The sequence below is a fragment of the Anopheles moucheti genome (assembly GCF_943734755.1).
Source record: "Anopheles moucheti chromosome X unlocalized genomic scaffold, idAnoMoucSN_F20_07 X_unloc_2, whole genome shotgun sequence".
Lineage (NCBI taxonomy): Eukaryota > Metazoa > Arthropoda > Insecta > Diptera > Culicidae > Anopheles > Anopheles moucheti.
This window is the reverse complement of record NW_026453526.1, coordinates 640,001-647,161: the sequence shown is the minus strand read 5'-3', so window position 1 is coordinate 647,161 and position 7,161 is coordinate 640,001. Positions and strand designations below refer to the sequence as shown.

Here is a 7,161-nt window from a genome sequence, read left to right as displayed (position 1 = left end):
GCTCTTCTGGCGCAAACTCTTGGGGATATCGGTGGAGCTCGACTGGGGAGCCAGCAGGATCTGCAGCGAGAGCAGGAGCTGCTGCGAAAGCAGGAGTTCCAAAGACGGCAAGACCAGCGGCAGCAACTGGATGACCAGCAGCGCCAACGGTGGCGACAGCAGCAGCAGCAGCTGGCACAACAGCGAGAGGGTGCGGTGACGGCTACGGTGGTGCCGTCTCCGGACCAGGAAGGCGGCTCCTGGGCCGAGGTGGTGCGCCGTAAGCCGGCACGCCAGCAGCCGGCTCAGCAGCATCAGCAGCAGTGGCCGCAGCTTTCGCAACGGCAGCAGCCGCAGCGGCAACAGCAGCAACGTCCGCAGCAACATCAGAGCGGACAGCGTTCGGCTGGGCAGCCCCAGCAACAACAGTGGCGTTTGCAGGGCCAGTTGCTGCGGAAGCAGAGTAAGCAGCAGCCAGCATACCAGCAGCAGCAGTGGACGAACATGCAACAACAGCAGGAGAAGCGGCGCCCGAGACGGAAACGTCCAGATGAAATCGTCGTTGTGCCTGCCCCAGGAGTGTCCTACAAGGATATGTACGTGAAGCTCCGGACCAGTCCGCGGATAGCTGATTTCCAGCGGCAAATTGGTGTTGGCAGAAGAACGCCAAAAGACCACCTTCTGCTGCCGTTGAGCCGCGACGTTGATAGTGCCGCGCTGAAGGACATCATTCAGGAGGTCATCGGGGAGAGTGGATCTGCATCCGTCAGGACCGAGATGGCTGAGGTCGTCCTGACCGGGATTGATAACATGGTCGACGAAGAAGCTATCAAAAAGGCGATCATGACCTCTCTGGGCAAGCAGTCGTCGGTAGCTACCGTGAACCTTTGGGAGCGTCGTGATATGACGAAGCGGGCCCGCGTGCGCCTCCCACGAGCAGAAGCCGATCTCGTCAAGGACCGACGGCTGGAGCTGGGCTACACGTATTGTGCGGTGCACGAAGCCCCAAAAGTGTCGGGTCAGCTGGCTCGGTGCTTCCGGTGTTTGGAGCGGGGGCACATCGCCGCAAGATGTACTGGGGACGACCGGTCTAAGTGTTGTATACGATGCGGCGACCACAACCACAAGGCGTCGGGTTGCACCAATGACATCAAGTGTATGCTGTGCGGCGGTGCCCATCGCATCGGTGCTGCAGCTTGTGGTGCACAGCCCTCTAACTAGATGGATGTGCTCCAGATTAACGTGAACCGCAGCAGGAGCGCACAAGATCTTGCGCTCAACACGATGAGGACGGAGCGGGCGGACGTCTGCTTAATGGTGGAGCTGCATAGTGTTCCCAGGAACAACGGGAACTGGGTGGCGGACAGGGACGGGAAGGTGGCCATCATAGCCAGCAGCGAGTCTTATCCGGTTCAGCAGGTGGTCTCCGTGACGCAGTCTGGGATCGCGGCTGCCCGGATCAACGGCGTCCTGTTCATTTGCTGCTATGTGTCGCCTTCAGCGGGTGTTCCAGAGTTCGAGGAGATCATGCAGCGCATCGAAGTGGTAGCGAGAGGTCACTCGCACGTCGTCATGGCAGGGGACCTTAACGCGTGGCATAGCGCTTGGGGTAGTGGCCGCACCAACGCAAAGGGCGAGATTGTGGTCCAGCTCGTCGACAGCTTGGGGCTGGAGGTGTTAAACACCGGCACCGCCCCAACCTTCCTGGGCAACGGAGTGGCTCGTCCGAGCGTGGTGGATGTTGCCTTTGCCAGTCGCAGCATCGCCGGAGCTAACACCTTTCCGGAGCATCGATGGAGGATTATGAGCCGGTACTCGTACAGCGACCACGTGTACATTTGGTTTGCTGTGGGGGAGTTTCTTCAGCGGCCAGCGGCAGATCGTCGTCGACAGGAGAGTCCTTCTACGCGAGAAAGCGGCACGAGATGGCGTACCCGTCAGTTTGATGCCCGGCTTTTCGACGTGGCGCTCGACGTAGCATCGTTCGCAGAGCGGGTTACAAGTGCGGGAAGCTTGGAGAGGGTCCTGACGGAAGCCTGCGATGGAACCATGGCGCGAGTGTTCCCTTCGCAAGGCCATTCGGGACGACCTGCTTATTGGTGGACGCCAGCGATCGAGGCCTTGTGTGAGGACTGCCGCCTCGCTAAGGATCGCTTCGAAGCCGCAACCAACGAGGCAGAGCAGCTCGCCGCAGCCAGCGATCTCCTTCAGGTGCGGACCGCCCTGGAGACAGCTATCACCACCAGCAAGAGAACGCACTTCGACGAGATGCTGCAGGGGCTCGCGGATGACGAGACGGGACAGTGGTTCCGTAACGTGCTAAGCCGCCTCCGTGGAAGCTGGACAGCGCGGGAGCGCGACCCATCGGTTCTGGAGGGCGTCGTCTCCACTCTGTTCCCCCAGCATCCTCCAGTTGACTGGCCTTCGTCGTCAAGCCAAGTCCTGGAGAGAGGGGAAGAGGAACCAGTTCGGGCCGTCTCAACGCAGGAGCTGCTGGACATCGCGAGCTCACTGAACCCGCGGAAGGCCCCAGGTCTGGACGGTGTGCCGAATGCCGCTCTGACTGCCGCCATTCGGAAGCATCCGGAGGTCTTTCGTGACATGTTCCAGGAATGCTTGGACAGCGAGCGGTTCCCGGATGAATGGAAGAGACAGAAGCTGGCCCTTGTCCCCAAGCCGGGCAAGCCACCGGGACTCGCTTCTTCTGCGCGCCCGATCCTGCTGCTGAACAACCCAGGAAAGGTATATGAGCGGATGCTGCTGACGCGGATCAACGACGTCGTGGAGGACTTGGATTCGCCAAGGTTGGCGGAAAACCAGTTCGGGTTCCGGAAGGGCCGTTCGACTGTACAGGCGATCCAACTGGTGGTAAATGCGGGCCGTCGCGCGATGTCATTCGGACGGACTAACAACCGGGACAAGCGCTGCCTCCTGGTTGTTGCGCTGGACGTGCGCAACGCATTTAACACTGCCAGCTGGCAGTGCATCGCTGCTGCGCTCGAGGACAAGGGCGTGCCGAGGCAGATACGCAACATCCTGAAGGACTATTTCACCGACAGGGAGCTCGTCTATGACACCGCAGACGGGCCCGTTACACGTCGAGTGACTGCAGGTGTTCCACAGGGGTCCATCCTGGGCCCGACACTGTGGAACATTATGTATGACGGCGTGTTACGGGTCGAGCTCCCCGAAGGGGCCAGCGTTATCGGCTTTGCGGACGATATTGCGGTCCTGGCACAGGGGTGCACACCAGAGGAGGCGGCATCTGTAGCTGAACAGGCGGTGGACGCGATCGCGGCCTGGATGGAGGACCATCACCTGCAGCTCGCTCCGGAGAAGACCGAGGGCGTGATGATCTCCAGCCTGCGGAGAGGTGAACTGAGGGTGCCGTTCCGCGTCGGAGACACCATCATCCACAGTAAGCAGTCGATCCGGTACCTGGGGGTCCAGATCCACGACCACCTTTCGTGGAAGCCACACGTGGAGCTGTCGACGGCCAAAGCCCTCCGCGTGGTAGGCGTGGTCACCTCAGTCATGAGAAACCACAGTGGACCCCAGGTGGCCAAGCGTCGGTTGTTGGCGGCGGTGGCGGAGTCGATCGTCCGGTATGCTGCCCCCGTGTGGTCTGAGGCGACGGATCTGCAGTGGTGCCGACGGAAGCTGGCCCAGGTGCAGAAGCCCCTGGCACGTGGCGTCACCAGCTCGTTCGTGTCGGTGGCATACGAGACCGGAGTCGTGCTAGCAGGCCTTGTGCCGTTCAGGCTGCTGGTGCGAGAGGACGCAAGGTGCCATCGGAGGCTCCTAGCTGCTCCGGGTGCCAGCCGCAAGGACATCCGGCTGGAGGAGCGGCAGAGGACTCTGCAGGAGTGGCAGAGAGCATGGGACGAGGCGGCCGCAGCAGCAACGGCCAGTCGGTACGTGGTTTGGGCCCACCGAGTGATCCCGGACCTGCACCAGTGGATGGGAAGGCGGCATGGAGAGGTGGATTTCCACCTCTCGCAGGTGTTAACCGGGCACGGTTTCTTCCGGGAATACCTCCATGTCTGCGGTTTTGCCCCATCGGCGGAGTGCCCACGGTGCCCGGGGTCTGTCGAGTCGGTGGCCCACGTGCTGTTCCGGTGCGAGGTGTTCCAGGACATCCGAGTGGAGCTGCTGGGGTACGGCACCAGCGACCCGGTCAACGAGGACAACATGGGCATGAAGTTGCTGGAGAGCCCCGAGCGGTGGAACAACATCCAGGAAGCTGCTCGCAGAATCACGAAGGTGTTACAGCAGCTCTGGCGCGAGGATGAGCTGCAGCTCAACCTTCGTGCACATCTCGAATCGCAACCGGCGATAACATCAGCAGACGATGCTGGTGCACAGGATGGCGAGCAGGTGTCTGTCGACGGGGTGGCGGACCTCTTCCGAGTCAACCGAGGTCGAGCCAGCCGAAACAGAAGAGGTCGTCGAAGTGCTGAAGAACGGGCGGAAGTGCGCCTTGCATCCGCACTGGCAGCAGCTGAACGTGATCGTGAGAGGATCATTCTGATGGCGGCGGTGCAGGCGGAGGAAGCAGGAGAAGCGCCACCACCCATCCCCACACGAGGACGCGGACTGCCTCCTTCTCCGAGTACCTTGAGAGCGCGACATGAGCGAAGACTCTACCTACAGCGGGTCTATCGTCAACGGGCGAGGGAAGGGACTCTACCACCAGTCCCACGAGGTAGAAGCCGGCGGAGTCGGACAGCCCCTTCGGAGGCGGACATCATCCGGCGGCGTGTGAGAAGACGAGAGATGGAGCGGCTACGTCGAACATCACGAAGGGAGCCGTCCAACCAGGGGGTGCGTGAGGTGCTATCTGCAGACTCCCTGGCATCTATCACGGAATCTACTACTTCCGGCCGATAAGCGAGGGGAATTTCGGGGGTGGAAAGTAAATAGAGAAACGGCATTATCGAATGCGATGGGAGACCCATACGATTAATGGAATTAATAAAGGCGATGCCACGTGCGCTTAATACTCCTGGTCCCAAGCCCCGCTAGGGAACGGGTCCAGGAGGGGGAGACAAGGGATAGATATAAGTTTAATTTTAAGCTTTTGTACAAATAAATCCCTTGAGTGTTAACAAAAAAAAAAAAAAAAAAAAAAAAAAAAAAAAAAAAAAAAAAAAACGAAGTGGAGCTTGCGGCTTAATTTGACTCAACACGGGAAAATTTACCAGGTCCGAACTTATCGAGGTAAGACAGATTGAGAGCTCTTTCTCAAATTTAAGGGTAGTGGTGCATGGCCGTTCTTAGTTCGTGGAATGATTTGTCTGGTTAATTCCGATAACGAACGCGACTCAAACAAGCTAACTAGAACGCTGTCAGCAGTGCACCTCCGGGCGCACCTGACGTCAAGGCCGGCGGCCCCTTCACGGGCGGTCGTCGGCCACGTTTGCCCTGCTTAGCGGGACAACTTGTGTTTAGCAAGGTGAGAATGAGCGATAACAGGTCCGTGATGCCCTTAGATGTTCTGGGCTGCACGCGTGCTACAATGTGAGCAGCAGCGTGTTCTCGCCAATTGGCGCCCCCATTCCGAGAGGAACGGGAAATCACCCAAATGCTCATTTAGTTGGGATTGGGGACTGCAACGGTCCCCATGAACCTGGAATTTCTAGTAAGTGCTAGTCATTAGCTAGCGCTGATTACGTCCCTGCCCTTTGTACACACCGCCCGTCGCTACTACCGATGGATTATTTAGTGAGGTCTCTGGAGGCACACCTTCCGCGGTTCCTTCGTGAGCTGCAGCTGGCATGGCCGAAGTTGACCGAACTTGATGATTTAGAGGAAGTAAAAGTCGTAACAAGGTTTCCGTAGGTGAACCTGCGGAAGGATCATTACCGATCAATACATATATGTTGTTGTGTGAGTTGGTTAGAGAGATAGAGAAACACGGTATCAGCAGAACAAACTGCTATGTTACCTTTTGGGGGCCGCGCACGCCAATTAGACCCGCGAGAGAGGTGTGTCTATACTACGATATTGAGCGTGCGCGACCGTAGGCCAGTGGCCTTCGTACCTGTGCGCACACTCCCAATGGCAGCCATCGAACGCGTAAAGTGTGTGACACATGGGCGAAGGTAAAGACCCACTAGAACATATTTAAACACTGGCCTCGAGCGAGAGAGAACCTAATCAAGAGAACGAAAGTTGTGCAAGATCGCGCCGATGCCGCCCACATCGCGCGTCGATCAATGGGAAGGAAGACCAATGGTCATCCTTGTCCACCCTGGACGGCTTCGAAGGAACCGAGAGGTGCACGGTTACGCTGTCCGGGGAACTTAAGTTGTGAGAGATGCACCTAGCGCATAACGAAAACATAGGAGACAGTTGAACATACCAAAACCCTAGGCAGGGGATCACTCGGCTCATGGATCGATGAAGACCGCAGCTAAATGCGCGTCAGAATGTGAACTGCAGGACACATGAACACCGACACGTTGAACGCATATGGCGCATCGGACGTTTAAACCCGACCGATGCACACATTCTTGAGTGCCTACCAATTCTTGTTACACACTATTCCATAACTACAGGACGCCCGCGTACCAGCGGCACGCCTGGGCGAGCAGCACGCCCGGGAGTGTGTCGCAGGCTTGAACACACGCGTTTGGCGCACTGTGCATCATGGCGTGCTCGGACCCCTTCCGCGGGGGACCTTGGGCGCTGAAATGGTAAGGCGGTACAGTTGGCCCAGTGGGTGCGTGTCGTGTCGCACGGTTCGAACTTCGGCTATAAGACAACCTGGGAGCACCGGAAGCCCTTGAACACCTGGCTTGCCGTCTGTTGCCGGGACCCGCCGTCTGGCCGAGTCGTGTAACGCGTGCGGTACGCCCACCCGCTGGATACAAGCGAACAAGTGCGTGCTACTATTTACCATTCGGGAAAAATCCAACGTAGGCCTCAAGTGATGTGTGAGAACCCCCAGAATTTAAGCATATTAATAAGGGGAGGACAAGAAACCAACAGGGATTCCCTGAGTAGCTGCGAGCGAAACGGGATAAGCTCAGCACGTAGGGACGGCGCGTACCTCGCGTCTGTCCGATTCCGTGTACTGGACCGGTCCGTTATCTACCACTTACGGTGCAAACAGTTCAAGTTCAACTTGAAGGTGGCCCATTATCCCACAGAGGGTGATAGGCCCGTCGAACGGCACGA

The 7,161-nt window shown here is 58.4% G+C and overlaps 1 non-coding gene and 1 pseudogene across 1 annotated transcript; both read left to right on the top strand.

Moving 5' to 3' along the window:
* The first annotated feature begins 6,346 nt into the window (after positions 1–6,346).
* Positions 6,347–6,504, top strand: LOC128308021 (5.8S ribosomal RNA). Its single transcript, XR_008287986.1, has one exon. It is a non-coding gene; the product is annotated as a 5.8S ribosomal RNA (ribosomal RNA).
* Positions 6,505–6,901: 397 nt separating this feature from the next.
* LOC128307994 (uncharacterized) overlaps positions 6,902–7,161 on the top strand; it is a 3,543-nt pseudogene continuing 3,283 nt past the window's right edge.